A 17797-nucleotide genomic window follows, 5' to 3' on the forward strand; every position below is an offset into this window, starting at 1 on the left:
CACCTGAACCAGTTGTTACACAATCAGTATCTACCCCTGAGAAGATAATAGTCATACCACCTGAAGTTTCGTTAACTGAATCACATGTTGAGGAGGTTCGAACTTCAGGCATTGTTTCACACGTATCTGATACGGATGTCAATGTCAACACCGGTGAGGGAGAGTCGAACAAAGAGATTGAGCCTAATACTCAAGGTATTCATGTTTCTTCACAACCAGACACTTTCGTGTCTTTACCACCTTTTATTCTTCCAAATACTACCAATTCTCCAACTTTTGAAACCATTCTTCATCAACCCTTTACCACTCTTTTTCCATCACAATCGACTGATTCACCAAAAATTAATTCACATGTTCAACCTTCACCTGTTGTTGAAGTTGATACTGATAATGAAGGTTTTGGAGGTGCCTTTGAAGATTTACAGTTTGATGATGAAGAAGATCATTTCCCTGATCATATGTTAATGACGATGAAACAATTCAAGATTCTTAACCAGAAGTTGAATTCTATTCTTCAATCTCAAGCAGATTTAGGGAGTAATTCGTCTGTATCTCATCTGGAAGTTGATAAGATGCTGCAAACATTCGAAGGAAAGGTGGTGAGTAAAGTCTTTGGAATGGTCCGAGATTCAGAGATTTGTCTGTTGGAAAAGATTGATCACAATGATCAAAATGATGAATTACGGGTCAATTCTCTCAATTCGATGTTCAGAGGGGAGGTGAAGGAATTCAAGCATTTGATGAAAGAACGACATGTACTTTTCGTTCAAGATATCAAGAAGGCGAGGGAAGATGTAAATCTGCAAATCCAAGAAATTCGACAGGATATGCAAAAAGAAATCTCCATCGTACAACGTGATTATGCTTCGATCAATAAGAAAATTGAGATTATTTGTGATGCTGTTACCAAATATGTCAAGCTGTACGAAGATTTGCGTCCTCAACTTACTCAATTGTCGACCACGGAAAATCAAAGCTTTGAGGAAGTACTCAATTAGCTGAAGGAGCTTAAAGATTTAACTGTTAAATCAGTTTCATCTCCATTGATCACTCCAGACTTTTTGTCTCAAAAGTTCGTTCATTTTGAAGCGATCTTGCAAAAACTGATGGGTTTTAGGTACAACAAATAAACTAGAAAACAATTCCTAAGTTCACATGCAACCTACTTTGGATCTATGTTTTAACTATTGAACATACAACTTTGAATTGCAAAACAAGAACCCTAGAGGAGAGAGGCTAATTTCGAAATTAACAAACTAGGGTTTAGGGTTTACATACCTTTCAATTGTTATAGCAAACAATTGATATTCCCTTGATCTTGATCTTGATCTTCTTGGAAGCTTTAGCACCACAAGTGTAATGCCTCTAATGGAATCACACCCAAACTAGCAAGAAGGAAAGTAGAAGAGAGAGGGGAGAGGGAGTATGCAAAATCTCGGCCTTAGGGTTTCTTCAAAAGAAAGAGTACCAAAAACATGAACCAGGAGGCTCCTTATATAGCTGAGGGATCTAGGGTTTAAGGGAAACCCTAGTTATCCTTTGCTTAGGGCCTAAGCAAACCCAAGGGCCTTACCCAAGCCCCTATGGACGAAATTATTAGGGTTTCCCCTAAAGATTTCGTCCACCCTCTTCCAAGGGGGTTCTAGAGCCTTCCACTCAACTATTAGATAATTGCAAACTAGTCCCTGCACCTTATAATTAATTCTTTTAACCCCAAAATCAATTCTGATTAATTTCTGGCTAACAATTAATTAAACATAATGATTTCTAATTAATATATTAATCCATTAACATATTAATAAATCATTTATATATTTATTAATATCTCTCCTTTCATAATTTCCTTGTCCAGTTGCTAGGTTGAGGGCAACCCAAAAGGACTGTGCTGCTATCAATTCAAGTACATACCAATTATAGTTATGGGCTTAGACACCTAATCCAACAGTCTCCCACTTGGATAAGTCTGTAACTATAATTGCTAGTATGCCTTCTAAATTTGACCAGCAAATTGTAGCTTCCAAAAAGCTGCTGCCGAACTCTGACCCAGTCAGTTACGTGTCCTAAGATAAGTGATCATATAACCCTTCGTTCTGCTTGATATCCCAGACAAAAGACATGGAATGTAATCAATCTGTTTGTCCAGAATCTATGTTTCCCGATTCCTGATTTGTGATGATGTAGGACTTCTAATCGAACACATCAATTTAGTCCTGGCTGGGCCCAGCACATAAGTCAACACCAAATCATCGAGGGGCCCACAGATATCGCTTTTCCTGTTAGGGCAAAAGGAACGAATAAACGTTGACTCATATGCTTGTATCTTTTACTCATCAAATTATGCATGACAATACGTTTTATAACACCAAGTTACTGATGCGTTTTCGTATCACCAATGCACAACCGACTTGTAAATTACAACTCATATATCTTCGTTTCAAGATTATAAGATATTATCGTCTCAGTATTACTCGTGATGAATTCCATGAAGTAATACTCTGAGCGAGGGTTTATCCAATACTCAAATCTCAATTTCTGAGTACTCATGAACGTTGCAGCAATTCTATTGCCATGTCTATCCTTAGACAATCTGCAATCCAATTCATGACAGTCTTAATTCACTACTTACTTCCAAGAGTACGAGCGACTGTGGAGTTTGAATAATCTCATTATTCAGGAAGTAAAACATGAAAAAATGAAACACAATAATAAACAATTGACAAAAGGTAGTAGCCAAACTTATAAATAATACTTTATTATTTAATCACCAAAAGTCAATTACATTTACTTTGTTACAAGTTTCAAAAACTAATCTAACTACTAAAACTAATATCATCTTTCAGTCCTATGCTCCGAGCATGCTGAATATGCTTAGCCCTACTCAGACCCTTTGTGAGAGGATCTGCTGGGTTATCTTCAGATGACACCCTCTTTACTATAAGATGGCCTTCTTCTACTCTATGTCTGATGAAATGGTACTTTCTGTCGATATGTCTGGTCTTACCATGATCTCTCGGTTCCTTTGTCAAGGCAACCGCTCCTTCATTATCGCAGAAAAGTTCCATAGGCTCCTGGATGGTTGGAACAACTCCGAGATCCCCGATGAAGTTCCTCAACCAAGCTGCTTCTTTCGACGCTTCACTTGCTGCTATGTACTCTGATTCACAAGTAGAATCAGCCACCGTATTTTGCTTGGAACTCTTCCAAGTAACTGCTCCTCCATTCAGTAAAAATACCCAGCCCGACTGAGAACGGAAGTTATCTCTATCCGTCTGAAAGCTGGCATCACTGTAACCATCTACTCTCAAAGTATCACTGCCACCAAGCACAAGAACCCAGTCCTTTGTCCTTCGCAAATACTTGAGTATATTCTTAACTGCTATCCAATGAGCTCTACCTGGGTTTCCCTGATAGCGACTGACCATGCTCAAAGCAAATGCCACATCAGGGCGAGTACATGTCATAGTGTACATGATCGATCCGACAGCGGAAGCATAAGGTACACGACTCATGTCATCTATTTCAACATCTGTACTCGGGCATTGAGTCTTACTCAATTTGGTATTACTCTGGATAGGTAGCTCTCCCTTCTTGGAATTTTCCATACTAAACCTCTTTAGTACCTTATCCAAGTATGTGCTCTGACTAAGTCCAATTAGTCTCTTCTTTCTATCTCTCAATATTCTAATCCCAAGAATATAGGCAGCTTCTCCAAGGTCTTTCATTGCAAAACACTTTCCAAGCCAAGACTTAACCTCTTTCAAGGTTGGAACGTCGTTACCAATGAGTAATATGTCATCGACATATAACACCAGAAAAGTTACTATACTCCCACTAGCCTTGATATACACACAAAACTCATCTTCACTTCTAGAGAAACCAAACTCTTTGACTTTCTCATGGAAGCAAAGATTCCAACTGCGAGATGCTTGTTTCAATCCATAAATGGATTTCTCAAGCTTGCACACTCTATTGGGAAACTTTGCATCAACAAAACCCTCTGGCTGACTCATGTAAACATCTTCAGCCAACTTCCCATTAAGGAAAGCAGTTTTGACATCCATCTGCCAGATTTCATAATCATGAAAGGCAGCTATGGCGAGCAATATCCTAATAGATTTAATCTTAGCCACTGGCGAAAAAGTCTCATCATAGTCAACCCCTGGGGTTTGAGTAAAACCTTTTGCAACCAGTCGAGCCTTGAATGTATGCACATTCCCATCCATGTCTGTCTTCTTCTTGAAGATCCATTTGCACCCAACTGTCTTGCGACCTGGTGCACTATCAACCAAATTCCAAACTTGGTTGTCATACATGGACTTAATCTCGCTGTGCATTGCCTCTTTCCACTTGGAAGCCTCTGGGCCTGCCATTGCTTCCTTATAAGTGACTGGTTCATCTAAGTTTACCAGTGTTCTGTCACTTATGAATGTGTCACCATCTGAAGTAATATGAAAACCATACAACTCAGGTGGCACACTCACCCTAGTGGATCTTCTAAGAGGTAATGAGTTATCAATTGGTTCAACAGGAACTGTTTCCTCTGGTTGAGTGCTAGTGTCATCTAAGGTTCCTTCATTGGCTGACTCTTGAATTTCTTCAAGGTCAATAGTGCTCCCACTGTCCTCTTTGAATATCAGCTCTCTTTCAAGAAAGACTCCTCTTCGTGCTACAAAGACCACGTTCTCACTAGGCCTGTAGAACAAATATCCAAAAGACTGCTTTGGGTAACCAATGAAAACACATTTCTCACTTCTAGCTGCTAGCTTGTCGTGAGTCTCTCGTCTTACGAAAGCTTCACAACCCCAGACTTTAATATGTGCTAACGAGGGAACTTTCCCTGTCCACATTTCGTGAGGTGTTTTGGCAACCTTCTTTGTAGGGACAAGATTGAGGATGTGGGCGGCTGTCTCTAAGGCATACCCCCAGAAGTGAATAGGAAGCGAAGCCCGACTCATCATAGAACGAACCATGTCTAACAAGGTTCGATACACCATTTAACTGTGGTGTCCTAGGAGGAGTCAATTGTGAGACTATCCCACATTCTTTCAGATAGTCGTTAAACTCGATACTAAGATACTCCCCGCCTCTATCGGATCTAAGTATCTTTATCTTTCTGCCCAATTGATTTTCGACTTCATGCTTAAACTCTTTGAACTTTTCAAAAGTTTCTGACTTATGCTTGATCAAGTAGATATATCCATATCTGATATAATCGTCAGTGAAGGTCACATAGAATCGATTAGCATCTCTTGTAGTTGATCTGAAGGGTCCACACACATCCGTGTGTATGAGATCCAACAGACCTTCACCTCTTTCACAAGACCCTGTGAATGGTGATTTTGTCATCTTTCCCAAAAGACAAGACTCACACATATCATCTGACTTTAGGTCAAATGATTCCAACACTCCATCCTTTTGGAGTTGGGCTATGCGTTTCTTGTTAATGTGTCCAAGACGACAATGCCACAAGCATGCCTTGTCTACACTATTAGACAAGTCAATATTAAGTACACTATTTCCTAGGCTATCAACACAAGTCACTGTTTCATACACACCATTACAAGGCAAAGCTTCAAACATAAAAACACCATTCTTATAAACAGAAATTGAACCATTCAAATCATTAAAAGAATATGTAAAACCTTGTCTGAACAATGCATGAAATGAAATAATGTTTCTCGTCATCTCAGACGAATAGCAACAATTTATTAAATCTAATCTAACATCATTACTAAGCAGAAGCTGATAAACTCCGATCTTGGTTACTGGTGAAGACTTTCTGTTTCCCATGATCAGGTTTATCCTTCCTCGCTCTATCTCCTCACTTTCCTTTAGACCCTGCAAATCAGAACAGATATGAAAACCACATCCTGTATCAAGGACCCATGAACGAGAAGATAATGAGTTATTAGCAGAAATAGTGTAAATACCTGCCGAAGATGGCTTCACTTTGCCATCCTTGATATCTTGCAGATACTGTGGGCAAGATCTCTTCCAATGCCCCTTTTGGTTGCAGTAAAAGCAAACTGCCTCTTTTGGATCAGAAACATGGGAAGTGGAACCATTGGGCTTAGCCTTTGGGCCATTACTAGATGACCCAGCTTGAGCCTTGCTCTTCCAGTTTTGCTTGGGAGGACCTTTCCTCTTTTTCCCCTTTCCCTGTCCAATAGCCAAAACAGGGGCACTCGTATGTGTGGAGGGTATACTTTTACCCTTCATCCCTGCCTCAGCTGTCTGCAACAAGTTGTGCAATTGGGCCAAGGTCTGCTCAGTATTGTTCAAATGGTAAGTTAGAATAAACTGACCATAACATTCAGGAAGTGAGTTCAAGACCATGTCAATGGCCAATTCCTCATCAAAGTGAATATTGAGCTTGACCAAACGCTCTATGTAGCGTTGCATTCTTTGCACATGTGACACTACCGACTCCCCATCCTTCATCTTGCAAGCCATAAGTGACTTGACTACTTCGAACTTTTCTTGACGAGCTCGCTTATGGTACTTTTCCATAAGGTCCTTGTTCAACTCGAAAGGCCAGTAGTCCTCATAGTACCTCTGCAGTTCTGGGGACATAGTTGCCACCATGATGCATGCCACTTTGGTAGCATCATCGTAATGTTTCTTGTAGGCAGCAAGATCTTCAGGAGTAGCTTCATTCTCATCAAGCTCTTTGAGCTCCTTTTCAAGAACATATTCTTTGTTCTCGAAACGAAGATCCATCTTGATGTTGCGCATCCAATCGTTATAGTTTGAGCCATCCATAACGACTTTGGAGCAGATATTGAGCAAAGAGAAGTTTTGGTTGGAGGAGGACGAAGCAGAAGTGTTTCCAGGAGTAGACATCTGAAAAGAAAGAAAGTTTTAGTTAGATTTCAAGATACCTTAATAGAATAACCCAAAGATATAGTATCAAGGTTAGGATCCAACTATGAAGATTCACAACTTAGAAATGGGATGCCGAGATCCAAGTGCAAATTTCATAAAGGTAGGTGAATGACGATTCACCAATTCCACCATTAGACGAAACAAACGAAGTGAAATTCCTAATTCTTTTGAGATACATTGAAACTATTCAATGGCATGTTTTATTCTCAGATTATGCTCTTCTATTTGTGACTGGGATGCCGAGGATCACAAACAAGATGTGAATAACCATGCAAATGTGCTTGGTAACCTCATTGTCTTTATCATTAACTATTGATGTGCTGGTAAACCACACACGCTCCATCAAAATGACAATTATGAGATACCCATTACTACTCTTTATTAGTGCCTTCTAGTGTGCTGGTTAACCACACACGCTCCACTAACGACCAATAAAGCATAATGTGCAATTTCATGGATTAGCATACTTTTCACATTTTTCCTAAAGTAACTAGAGTTGGGATTTTGAAAATAATGTTCTAGTACTTTCTTTAATATCATTATACTTTAATGAGAAGTAGTTGTCCTATCAAATCCGTTCTGCTAACGACCCTCCACTAATCAAGGAAGCGGTGGGTGAGAGTGGACACCCATTCAACTACCATTTTATAGGCAGTTTCCTTATACCCCCTTATAGATTAGCTTCGTGAATGAGGCATACTAGCGATTTGACTGACCATATTCTTATACATATAATATTAAACTTTTAATTATAATATATATATAAGGTGTGTTTTAAAACATTTTAAAACTTCAAGGGTTTATAAATTTCGAAATTTAAGCTATTAAATTTAAATTTAAATAAACCAATTAACTAGATTTAATATTTATCTTTTAATTAACTATTAATCAAATTATTAAATCTTGTAAGGATTATCTAATTTAAATTAATCAATTAATTTAATCCTAATCCTTATCCCTCTAATTTCGAAAAATAGGGTAAGGATAATTATCCAATTAATCTAATTAAGTAACAATTATCCAAAAAACAAGAAACCCTAGTTATCCTCTAGCATATTTCGAAATTTACAAGGGAGGAGGCTAGGGTTTTCAAAACCCTAACCCTAATTTCGATTAGGGTTCTTTGGAGGCTAGGGTTTTCGAAAAAACCCTTTGATCCAAAACCCTAGAAATCGAAAATTTGGCCTTTAGGGTTTAATAGCTATAAACCCTAATTTGCAATTCAACAATTGTAGCAATTCAATTTAAAACAACAATGCTCTGATACCACTGATGGGTTTTAGGTACAACAAATAAACTAGAAAACAATTCCTAAGTTCACATGCAACCTACTTTGGATCTATGTTTTAACTATTGAACATACAACTTTGAATTGCAAAACAAGAACCCTAGAGGAGAGAGGCTAATTTCGAAATTAACAAACTAGGGTTTAGGGTTTACATACCTTTCAATTGTTATAGCAAACAATTGATATTCCCTTGATCTTGATCTTGATCTTCTTGGAAGCTTTAGCACCACAAGTGTAATGCCTCTAATGGAATCACACCCAAACTAGCAAGAAGGAAAGTAGAAGAGAGAGGGGAGAGGGAGTATGCAAAATCTCGGCCTTAGGGTTTCTTCAAAAGAAAGAGTACCAAAAACATGAACCAGGAGGCTCCTTATATAGCTGAGGGATCTAGGGTTTAAGGGAAACCCTAGTTATCCTTTGCTTAGGGCCTAAGCAAACCCAAGGGCCTTATCCAAGCCCCTATGGACGAAATTATTAGGGTTTCCCCTAAAGATTTCGTCCACCCTCTTCCAAGGGGGTTCTAGAGCCTTCCACTCAACTATTAGATAATTGCAAACTAGTCCCTGCACCTTATAATTAATTCTTTTAACCCCAAAATCAATTCTGATTAATTTCTGGCTAACAATTAATTAAACATAATGATTTCTAATTAATATATTAATCCATTAACATATTAATAAATCATTTATATATTTATTAATATCTCTCCTTTCATAATTTCCTTGTCCAGTTGCTAGGTTGAGGGCAACCCAAAAGGACTGTGCTGCTATCAATTCAAGTACATACCAATTATAGTTATGGGCTTAGACACCTAATCCAACAAAAACAACTTGCTCCACTTTCTCATATTTCTAGCCTTCTTCCGAAGAATGCCCCACCTGTTTTCACAGGGGTGCAAGGGGGAGAAAAGGATGTTGGTGGTACGAAGGCTAGTGGGGAAGGTTTGCATGCAGATGCAAAGGTTGTTGGGAAATTGTTTTCTTCGAAGATTCCAACAACAAAACCATTTGTGTCAACTGCTAAGCCAGTAATTTCGACTGTTTTGACAACAATGCCAATATCAACGAAGTCAATTTCCAAAGGAATTGTGATTGGGGAAGGTAGCAGCAGTACGAAGCCTAAGGAAACGGTTGATAATTCTTCTATAAAAGACAAAGGCAAAACAGTGATGATCGAAAAGTCAAAGGAAGAAAAGAAAGCTGAAGAGGAGGCTAAGATTGAAAAGCTTCGAATTGTTCAAAGCATTATGAGACTTCGTTCCAATGATCCACCTGGGATGAACAAGGGTGATCCTTCGAAGCATTACAATTATGAAACAATAGAGTCGAAAGTTGCATATAATCATATGTATGCTTTCGAAAAGAAGCACAAGAAGAGTTATAGTGTTCTTAACACTGATATGAGTCAACTGGATTTTCCCATCAATGAGATGATGTTCATTATGGCTCAGTATAAAATTGCTGAGAAATTTGACAATGATGATGAGTACACTTAAATGAAGATCAGATTTCATGCTGTACTTGGAAAGCTTCCAGAGGAGATTTGGTCGTTGATAAAGATAAAGAATGCCACAAGCATAAAGCGAGATGTGTTTGAAAACATGATGCAGAATCTTCGCTTTGTTGTTTCAAGGGCAAATGGGCAAGTGTACGATTTCTCAGTAGCAGATTTTCCATTAATGAACTTGTATGATCTGATACAAGTTGCATTGTTGCTCAAGGATAAAGATGCTTCATATCTTCGAGAAACTGATCCTGAAGTTTTTCGTCTTGGGTTGGCTCACATCAAGATTTTTCTTGACAATTATTATGAGTGTTTAGCACTTACAGATGTTGAGTTAGCTACAGAAAAGGGATTGAAAGTGAAGGTGCCAATGGAACTTCCTTTAACTCAACCTGAGTTGAACAAGTATGTTGATGGAGAAATATGCTTGAAGCCATTTGGTATGGTGTTTGCTGGGAAAGACAAAAATGGGAAAGCTAAAAGATTCCTGTTTCAAGCTTCCGAAGTGGAAAGATATACAACATCCCAATATACGAATTTCATTGTTCGTATGAATAGCTGCAAGAAGAATAATGAAGGAGACAAGAAGAAGCTAAAGAACATAATCTCTTGGTACACTGAGATTCGAAGAGTTATGCTGTATGCTATACAGATTCTCTTGAACTAACGAAGGTCGACATTATTACAAAGGGGGAGATTGTTAGGGTCGAAATATATTGTAATATGTCGAAGTCTGTTTTATCCTTCGTATGTTTTGTAATTTTATTTACTGAGGTGTATTTCGTACGAAGCTTAATTGTCAATGCCTTAGTATTTTTTGTATGCTTTCACAGTTCCTATAAATAGGGAACTTTACTAGAGTTAGATAAGAGTCCTTTACAGAACCTGTCTATTTTCTCTGTAAAAGTTGAGAGCTTAAATGAGTAGAAACCAGATCTTATTTACATCATTTGTTCATTCTGCATTCGTTTAACTCTGATTCAGTTTAATTCTTGATTCTGCAATTCTACAAAGAGGCAATTAAAAGTGAAATGGATTCTATCTTGCAAAATCACGCATGAAAGCTAGTGGATATACCTCTAGGATGTAAGCCACTAGGTTGTATATGTATTTTCAAGAGAAAAATGAAAGCAAATAGATCCAAAGAATATGAGAATCAGTAGAACATAATGGTCTATAATTTCAATAGAAACAGACATCGCTTTCTTTTTTGGAAATTTAGAATCAAATGACACTTCTATACTCCAAGAAGGTATTTCCATTAATCCCAATTGTTGAAACAAGAAAGGGACCCTCTTCAGCTAAGATGGAACCGAAGACCTCATGCCTTGTAAACCAAAGAAGACTTACCCGGAGACTGCTTTTGTCATCATGTGAACCCGGAGACGTGAAGAAAACCTGCAGATAAACACAACATGCAGACTATTATAAGTTACCTTTTACAAACTTTGCTTGTAATCGTAGTATTATCCGGTGTACCATTCACGGTCACTGAAGTCAGACACTTTTTGTTATTTTATTATTTTCGTGTAATGTTTGGGACTCTATAAATAGAGCTTCCCACTTCATTTTTACTTACCACTTCAGAGCTTATCAATATAAGATCGTTCATCTCTATATCTCAAGTTATCTTAACTGATACTTAAACCGAGTCCCTCTTCACTTTTTTGTTCATCATATACTAACTTGTCTTTGCCTGCAAACCATGTTACGATTCAACTAAGTGTCTACTTGTTTAATGCTTATTGATATAAACTTGCTGCTATTTACTTTCCTTACATTTCTGCAATCTAACTTATCTAACTTTTATTGTTGATCTAACAAGATCCATTGAGATTAACTTATTTTTCCGCAACTTATTATCTCGTTACTAACTCTTATCAAGTTTTTCTCTCAACACCAATAATATTGGTTGGAATTGGTCAAAATAAGATAAAGGTTTTGATGAATATTAAGATATTCAACATGAAGTTGAAAGGACTATGAATGGAAATATGAGTATTCAAATCAAATGATCGTTTCTTAGAAGATCATATTTGTAAAAACTAATAATGGTTCTATCGTTTGAACTATTGAGTTTGAAAAATCAATGCGGTTTAGTGGATTTCAAATGAGAAGTAAGAGTTGATGGCATATTTGAAATATATGTTTGGATTACAAACATAAGAATGCCTTGATTAATTTCGTTTATATGCTCTTATAATTATATGTGGTTGTAACTTCTCAAACTTTGGACGTATATCGTTCTGATATAAAAATAAAACTTCTAAACATAAATTTATGGGTATAAATATACATAGAACTACTATGAAGTTATTTTACCAGAGGAAAAGCAACAAAATGTGTAAGTAGTAAAGTCATTATATAACATAAAGCAAGCTTTGAGTAATATGTGATGAAATAGATCCTTTAAAGTGTTATTCTATTTTATGACATATTAGGATCCTTGAGATATGACGCCTTAAGAATTTTACAAGTAGATGGTTAAAGCAAGAAATTGCATGAAAAAATACGATGTTTGCAAGGAAACTCATGTATGGTATATTCATAATTACACCTGGCCAATGTTATTTTGAATGCACAAATACATATAGTATATATGCTTATCGTATTATGTTGACACAATTATGCACATTCAATAGTGATAACTATGGTGTAGTAATAACCATATTGATAATGGTCAACATTTGTTGGAAAATATAAGAGGACAAGTTTATCCAAGGTTGGACAATAAACTAAAGAGCTTTGTATGTTCTTGGGGGACGTCCCATGATGAGCCAATAACTCCTATATATGTAAATAATGGTGAGTCTAGACATATTTGTCAAATACATAAAACCATTCAAATTATCTTTAATGACTATATAAAGTCAAAATAAGATTGCGGATCTGCTAACGAAATGCTTGGAATGAGAGGTCGTTATGAGGAATGGTACTAAAACCCATAGATTAATAAGTTATTGTGAAATAAAACCCAATGTAGTTGACTGGAGATCCCAAGATCTAGGTTCAATGGGACAACCTACTTGCATATAACATTTGTGAAGCATTGTGGGGGTTAACCCCAACCCATTCCTAAAACAAACAGTGATGCATGTTAAGCTTATTGTCGTGGATGATAAATTGGAAATAATCACGGATTAGCTTTTAATGATTATTATAGAATCACCTATGTGAGAGAGAAGTGGGGACTTTTCAAAAGGAAGTGTATGGGCACATTCCTAAGAGATGTTACGGAACCAGGCAAGTGTCCATGACCATAATGGACACATCAATGACCTAACTAGGTCATGGAGAATCATGTGAGACACATATTGGTTATTTACACAAATGACAGAACAGTTCAAGGACATCGAGTCTACTGGTCGGTTAGTAAAATAAATATGTATCTTAAGAGAATGTTCAAAGGGTAACACCTACCTATCCTATGCATGATTCAACGGCTAGATTTTATCTAAGTAGCTTGAAAATGTTTGATCAAGTTCAATTCATGTGGGTGATTGTTGGAAAAATAATTGGTGAATTGAAATTAATCACCAAAGTTAAGGGGTTGAATGATGTATAATCGAAATTTGATGTTCAATTTTCGATTACAACTCATAATTAAGAATGATATTAAATATAATGTCGGTTATGAATTGTGTTTTAGTGACAATTTAATTGTTTGTTGGTTATGGTTTGTACTATAAATACAACCATTCCATAACCATTTGAGACACAACAAGAATGCAATAAAAATCTCTTCTTCTCCATTTTTGTCTTATTTATTTTCTTGTTATATCGAAAGTATAATCTAGGCGTATTGAGTGTTCGTGTAGTCTTGAAGAGCCACTTAAAACTATTGTATTATGGGAAACAAACACCCGGTAGCGAACGAATTTGTTTTAAGGACAATGTGTTAACCACATGCCTCATTTTTCAGTTTTCTTGTTTGTTTTCGTACGTTACTGAAATATTATTCATGGTGAATAAAATAAATAGTGAGCTTAAACAAAGTTTCGCAAAGTATTATATTGAATTAGGAGTAGGTAATAATGTAATATTCAATTGAACAAACCAAGTCTTGAGAAAATAAAACATTCACACACACAAAAAAAGGAGGCGACGTGATCGGAACACGGAGGTTAAAAGCAGGCATCCAACACGCAACAACAACATATTGCAGCACAGCTGCAACCAACAAAAAAACTGAATCAAAACTCAAGCTTCTATATAAAAAGCAGAATCTGTTGGTGGTAACTAATTGTATTTACCATCCTTTCCAAAAGCCATCGCCCCTGGTCTCAGTGTATGCCGGAGCTTGATTTTCAGGTACGGAGGTGGCATCCGTTGTTGGGTATCCAACTGGCGGCGGAGGTGCTTGTTTCTCCATGGGAGGAGGATACGCAACTGCAATCCATCCAATTTGGCATTTCACCATGATTTCCCATTCTTTCAATAACAAGTATAAATTAACAAAATATTAACTGAATTACTGTCAATAAACTCACCAGGAATGTGTTGATCGTTGATGCTCATGATTTGCTGCGGATTGTAAAGTTCGAAGGATTGAAGAATCAGTTGAAGTCTACTGATGGATATATAGAAGAAAAAGAAAGTTGAATTGTGGGCCCCACCATCGGTGGGACGGCAGCATCAATCCAGCACACAAAACAAGGCGATTAATTAAGAAAGTAATGTGTAAACAATGGCGCCTTTTGTAGTTGGATTATGCCATTTCTCATCTTTACTCTTTTCATTTACGAATAAATACCGTCTATATCTTTACCAAAAGATGAATACTTTGTTCTTAAATATGTCAATATTCATTCCATAAACTACTCAAAGGTTCATCTCCTTCAATATGTATCAGATTTCCCTTTATATCAAATCACATTTTCCTTTCGTCATAAACATATCATCGATGTCAAATATATAAGAAATACGGATGTATTTACACTGAACTATGCATTATCTATTCAAAGAAAATCATGTTGAGAATGTATATCATGGAAATTAGAAGGATAACTAATTGAAGAAAGTTTACAAGATGGGATGCATGTGATGAGACAATTACAAAGAAAGAAGATATGTCAATCTGTATGACACACGAGCATGATTCCTTTTCGCTTTATAACGCTAACGCTTAGCCAGAGCTAAATTCCTTGCATACATGTTTAAATTCTTAACAAAATTTCATTAATTAACCAACTATCTGAACAATTTTTTAAGTTCTTAAACACAATTTTTAAGGTTACTTTGTGTGTGTGTGTGTTTTATACCATTTTATTGGGCTTTTAACTTAATGTATTTCAAACTATGTATGTCAATCTTTTACTTACTTATACTAATAAAATCATATAAAATAACTATTTTAATGTATTTAAATAAACATTAGCAACGCAACCCCGATTTATTTTGACTCACATAAAAGTTGAGATATTTCATTATAATGTAATTTAATATATTACCAAACCTACGACGTACAAATAATATGCTGTAATAAATTTTCATGAAAATGTATTTTGGTCCCTTATTTTTACACCATTTTATTTGTACACCCATTTTATTTGAAAGCCTAAGTTTAGTAACGATGAATACTTGGCTTCACAGAGGCAGGGGCGGAACACAGACATTTAAACTAGGGTGGCCGAAACCAAAATTCAAAACAAATCCATATAAATAAGTTTGACAAATAGATTTTAAAAAATGGTTAATAACATAAAAACCATTATAGTTTGTCATTTTTCCGGGTTTAATCACCTAATTTTATTTGTGCTAAATTAACTATCTGTCTTTTAATAAAAATTCTATCACAACCACTATAACATGCAAATGTTGGTCAAACATGTAATTGTTTTTGTTTTTCTACAAAACAACTATATTTTCAAAAATTCTATTGCGACCACCAACCTTTTAGTGGTTTTAAGAAAAATACATACCTTACCTAACTAAGAAATATAACAATAAATCCTTAATATTCAATAAATTAACAGGTTACGTAACTATATATATCTCTAATAGTTTTGTTCACAATTAAGAAATGTTTTTTTAATAGTTAAATGATATTGTTGCTTTTGCAGCTTTTGACATAAAGCGGACTATTGTCTATACTTTTTAGACTATCGAGACTTTGAACAAAAAAGAGAGAGTTTACCGACTATTATTTCTTTCAGGTGAGAGAACAAGGTTTAAGAAAAATCTTGTTTTCCGGTAGAGGCGGAGGAGAAGTAGAACACATGGAGCCCAATCATATTTCCGGCAAAGGGAGAGGCGGTCTAATTTCGGTGAGCAGTGGCAGCGGTCCGATGGTGGCCAACTACCCAAAACTAGATGTAAATGTTGAAACTTTTAACAAAGGGTGTCACTTTCGAGCCTTTTTGAACCAACTACTACTTATTTTGGAGAGCCACCTAATGTTATTTTGGGAGAACGGCGGCGGCGATATGTGTCAAAATTGTTAGGGTTTTGATTTTCTAAAAGGTAGAGTTAACGATTTGTAAAATATATATTTTGATTGGTTTTCTGACTATTTATTTAGTTGATCATTTTTCTTATAAGATTTAATTTTTTTAGAGATTAGATCAAGAAGTTTTAATTTCTTGTTAAAGATTAGATCGAGAGGTTTTATTATCCTGATGAAATTTTAAATTACCAATACTTATCGCTTAACAGACCAAAAAAACGGAGGGGCCATGGCCTCCCCTGGCCCCCACTGTGTTCCGCCACTGCACAGAGGAATATGAGATTGGACGGAGATTTGATGGAGATTTGATCTTATGTTTGTGTTGCCTGAAATGAATCAATTGGTCATATCCCGTGTCGAAACAAATTATAAGTTGTGATGATAAAGATGGTATTTTGTGGGACAAAATTGAAGAGAATCCAAGTGGAGAGTTTAACATTTGTATGTTCTCACATGCCTATCATAACCTCCACCTATTTATAAAGGTATGGTACAGCCTTAGGGTATATGACTACAATTAGGATTTTGCCAACCATGTCAAGACTAATGAGCCTTGGTAGGGATTTAAGGTACTCTTTTTTGCAGGCTAGATTCTTGTACCTAGACCAGACAAAAGCTCCTGACACCATGCATATACCTCCAAATAAACCTGACTCAACCTTGGCTCTCTCGGGGCTCATTTTAGAGTTGTTGGTTCGGCCATGGATATTATCCACTCGACCTAGGTTGTTGACTAGGCCTTACGTAGATTATTCTATTTTTGACTTTACCTCTTCCAAGTTTGTCTAGTCCCTTTTGAGGGTTTGACTTATAACTATTTCGGGTTCGACGCCCTCAACTTGACTTCAGCTCTCTGTTCCATTTTTTAGATCTTGCCTAACACATAGGTTATGAGTCTTATGAGTTATGTGTATGTTTGAGTTTACGTGCATTGTGATATATGTATGCTATGTGTTATATAGACCGGACCGGAGGGTCTACCGATTTAGACCGGACCGGAGGGTCCAACGATTTAGACCGGACCGGAGGGTCCAACGAGCTAGACCGGACTGGAGGGTCCAAGGAGCTACGGGACTGGAGGGTCCCGTTGAGACACATTGACCGGAAGGTCATACCGAGTTATAGCCTCGAATGGCTTATGTGCTGTATGTGGTATTTTGGGGAACTCACTAAGCTTTGTGCTTACCGTGTTATGTGTTATGTGTTTCAGGTACCTCAGGGGATCGCGGGAAGGTGCCGGCTTGATTTGTACACAGTACAAGAGGATTGTGTTTTTGAGATTCTGGGATATGTTTTATTGTGATGACATTTGATATACATGAGATTTTTGAGAATATTATATGATTTTTGTTGTGTTTGAAAAATGAAAAATTGTTTGAAAATTTACGTCGTTACAAGTTGGTATCAGAGCCTTGGTTTGAGGGATTTGGATGCGCCTTCGGGTAAATCTGGACTCAAACTGAGGATTTGAGAGAAATTTTCAAAAGAGATAATTTTTCTAAAAATGAGAAAGAATTTAAGAGAAAACGAGTTGGAGCAGTGTGTACAATCAGCCAGAGCCCAAACGGTGATTTCCCAAAATACCCTTACTTTTGTGTTAAGAGATATTTATGAGATATCATGTATGCTAGAGATAGGCTAGGTAATTCATAATTTAGGACTAGAGTGGCCTGATT

General features: G+C 36.6%; 1 long non-coding RNA gene across 1 annotated transcript; it reads left to right on the top strand.

Moving 5' to 3' along the window:
- The first annotated feature begins 15718 nt into the window (after positions 1-15718).
- On the top strand, positions 15719-17518 carry LOC145125590 (uncharacterized). Its single transcript, XR_013716066.1, has 2 exons — positions 15719-16138; positions 17332-17518. It is a non-coding gene; the product is annotated as an uncharacterized LOC145125590 (long non-coding RNA).
- The last annotated feature ends 279 nt before the right edge of the window (positions 17519-17797 follow it).

This window comes from Lactuca virosa, chromosome 7 (genome assembly GCF_052849685.1).
Source record: "Lactuca virosa cultivar CGN04683 chromosome 7, Lactuca_virosa_CGN04683_v6, whole genome shotgun sequence".
Taxonomy (NCBI): domain Eukaryota; kingdom Viridiplantae; phylum Streptophyta; class Magnoliopsida; order Asterales; family Asteraceae; genus Lactuca; species Lactuca virosa.